Raw genomic sequence first — 3,804 nt, forward strand, 5'->3', positions numbered from 1 at the left:
TCTAGCAAGGCAAATCTATAAAATCAGTACATCAATCACTATATACCTCCCCCATTTTTCTGAAACAGTACACCAGTGTGCCCCGTTTCAGAAACATCGAAGTAAAGTTTTCCCGTTTTGGTTGTTGGTTAATAAGATTCCCGTTTTGTATTTGCCCAAAATACTGTTTATGTGTGAACCGAATCATCCTCTGTACATGATAATTTATTTATGTATTTATTTTCCAAATTAGCGCTCTATAGGAAATGTGAGATCAACCACAGTTCAGATTTTCCAGCTCATATTGCAGACCAACATTTGTTAACCAAAAAGAATACAAACAACACTTTTTCATTCTTGTCCCTGAGTCCTTAGTCTAATCTGTAAAGACAAAGTGAGCCCAATGGAAAAGCCAATAATTTGTTCAGGGGTAACCTTATTCATTTTTGATATCCATCCATCCATTTTCTTTACTCGTTTATTCCATTTTGGGTCACGGGGGTCGCTGGTGCCCATGTCCAGCAATCACTGTGCGAGGGGCGGGGGACACCCTGGACAGGTCGCAAGTCCATCACAGGGCCACATAGAGACAAACAACCATTCACTCTCTCACTCACACCTAGGGACAATTTAGAGTTACCAATCAGCCTAACATGCATGTTTTTGGCCTGTGGGAGGAAACAGGAGTACCCGGAGAAAACCCACGCATGCACGGAGAGAACATGCAAACTCCACCCAGAAAGGCTCCTGGACCAGGGTTTGAACCAGGAACCTGTTCGCTGAGAGGCAGCAGCTCTACCAGTTGCGCCACCGTGCTGCCCTCATTTTTGATATAAGATTGTAAAATTATAAATCTCTCCTTTTTGTCTAAAAGTCATTGAACTAGGCAGGTGTCCCAAGTGACCACAATACTACTTTTCAAAATCAAAATTTTGCTGTAATGTTTGAAAAGTGTGTCTATGTGGGTGCATTTATGTCAGAGCAAACATACAGCATCTATCCTGGATCCGGAGTGAACGCACCACCGTACATCACATGCAAAAGTCGACACTCAAATCCAGACGTATAGTGACAGCCCGCTTCAGGTTCTCTCCAGTGTGACTTTGGAGATACTGCAAGTTCAGAGTTCAAGAGTTCATCATGATGTTAGTCCAGTTCCCCCCTCCTGGACAAAAGTGCAGTTCCACAGACATCAGCATTTTGTTTCAGTTCAAGTCTATGTGCTCCAGACTTAGATTTTTGTTGTTGTTGTTTGGTAGCAGAACAGAATGTGGTCTCATAAAGTCACAAGTTCTTGTCAGCCTAGTTTTTCATCAACCTGCACATGGGATACACTACTGGGCACTTCAGAACCAGTCCAAGATGTCAAACTGCAACTTGCATGTGGGTTTTCAGCAACTTATATGAATAATTGTGCATTATGTGTCATCAGAACGTCCCTCCAGGTTCAAGAACTCACTCAGTTCAACTTTTTCTTAATTTAAGATTAGCTTAAAAATAAAGTAATCCAATTAAATCCTGATATTATTCTTAATTTATTTATTAATAGCTCTAAACCAAACAAAAAGTTGTCTCGGGGCACTTAACAGAAACAGTCTTAAATAGCTAAGTCAACTACCCAAATAACAAATCCAATTGTAAAGTTCTCCATCTCAAGTTACACATAGACAAATAAAGCTCAGATTGAGCTCTCTGATAGCCATTTCCATCTCTTGAAAATCCATCTGCCTCTACCTCCAGCGGTGTCGTAACTGCACTCTGACCAACACAAGGATCTCAATCAGCACCTCATAGTGAAAGCCAAAAAACACCATCAACACTAAACTCAGAATTTAAGGCAGAACTTCCTACACTACACAAGTCAAAACTCAAAGGTCGTGAAAGCTTAAACGGTCTGAATTGTCCTACAGTAAATGAAACGAGAACACAATCTATTAGTGTATTATCCATATTTAATGCCTTAACAGTGCTAAGTCTGCTAAAATGTACATTGTTAGGTCTGCTTAAAATGAGCCGTCAACTCCTAATGTGGCTATCTCGGATTTAATTATATTATGTTAAATTTGCACCTAATTTATAGATTTAATAAGCCGTTAGTAGTTAATTTTTATTAAGTGTGGTTTGGTTTCAAAGGTCAGAGGTATTCTCTTGACATGAAGTGAATTTAAACAGTTTAAAGGGACATTTCAGAATTTTTTATAAATTAATTCAGTCAGTTAAAGGGAATTTCAGATATTTTCTAAGTTGGGTTTTGGCACAAGATTATAAACAGTAGCTATCTTACCCAATGTAGATGGCTTATAAAATCAATGTCAATTTCTATTTTTCAACATCATGCAGTATTCTTATTTATATTTTATCTAAATTCAGATAACGTGTTTTTTAGAGTGTCAAACTTCTTAAAACTTTAGTGCAACATGACGTTCACGAGCGTGTGTGTTTGTGCGTGTGTGTGGTTATCACACAGGAGGGAGTTCAATGCGTGCGTGCGTTTGGTCTCCCAGACTGAGAGCCGGCAACACCACAGATAACAGAGAAAGTCAGCTGTACGCTTGAAGGACATTATAGAATCAAAAAACAAATAGTGAACAGTTATCTGTAAACTTATATTACTCAATAAGCTTACAGGCGAAGTAGACAAGGTATTTTAGCGGGGGTTTTTTTGTTTTTTTTTTTGTTTTTTTTCTTATGCAGTTAGTGGGTGTTGTCTTTTTTCTGACAAACAAAGCTGCAGTCTTTGTTCCCCAGATGAAAAAGATTCACTTAACCCAAACTCAGTTAAAAAAAAGGTTGTAAGCAAATCTGCTTCGGGTCCCGTCTGTTAGTACAGCAAGGATCCTCCACAGGATCAGCCTGTCACTTTAAACATACACACAGACAGACAGGAGTTTTGCACGTGTCTCACAATTTTTCAGAATAAATGCCGGCTTATGAGTCTCACTCAAAATTTTAGAAAGGGTCTTGACAAATAGTCTCACCTGCTTTTGTCAATTAAGATCTTGATTCAGGAAAGGTCTCACTTCTGCTTGTAATCGGTGAAAAATCTCACTTTTCTCACGTTACTCATGAAAAATCTCACCTTTTTCACGTTGCTTGTTTATAAGTTTCTCAACCCTTAGAAATCTCACTTCCAGAGGAGGTCTTGACTCATTTTATATTAAAAATGGCAATTAAGATCTTGATTCAGGAAAGGTCTCACTTGTGCTTGTAACCTGTGAAAAATCTCTTTCTTTTTTTTTCACGTTACTTATTTGTAAGTTTCTTAACCACCCTAGAATCTCACTTGCTTTTCATTTAACGCCTCACCAGTTGTCTCACTTCTGTACTATACTGGGTCTTGGCTTAAACTGTTTTTTCTTTTTCACTATTTAATCAGGTCTTGATTGTATGGGCAAAACAGCTTCACTTTAACAGGGTCTCAGCCTTGTTTTGAGCAAACAACCTCACTGTTCGACTTTGCTTATAAAAAAAAAGGAAAAGTCTCATACTCGCCTTGTGTGAGAGATGGGTCGGAGCTCCGCCGGTCTGTCCCCGATGTCTCGAACCTGAACCTATCCTGCTGGCCTGTGACACAATCAGTGTCCGGGGCTTTTGGGTGGCCTATTGCCGACCTTTCAGCGCGTCCTGTCGAGTCCCACCGACGAACAGATTGCGGGGAGCTCCTGGCTGGCTCGCCAAGAATGTTAGGGATTTTTTCCCTCGTATCACCTTTAAAGAATTCACACACAAGACAGAGTATAAGAATTTTGAATGAGCCCTCTGCAGAGGGGGGAGTTCGTGACCTGACCAAACGTCAAGGTGAAGTCCGCCGTTCGACGGGAGAGC

Source organism: Nematolebias whitei, chromosome 1 (genome assembly GCF_014905685.2).
Source record: "Nematolebias whitei isolate Nwh7 chromosome 1, NemWhi1, whole genome shotgun sequence".
NCBI lineage: Eukaryota > Metazoa > Chordata > Actinopteri > Cyprinodontiformes > Rivulidae > Nematolebias > Nematolebias whitei.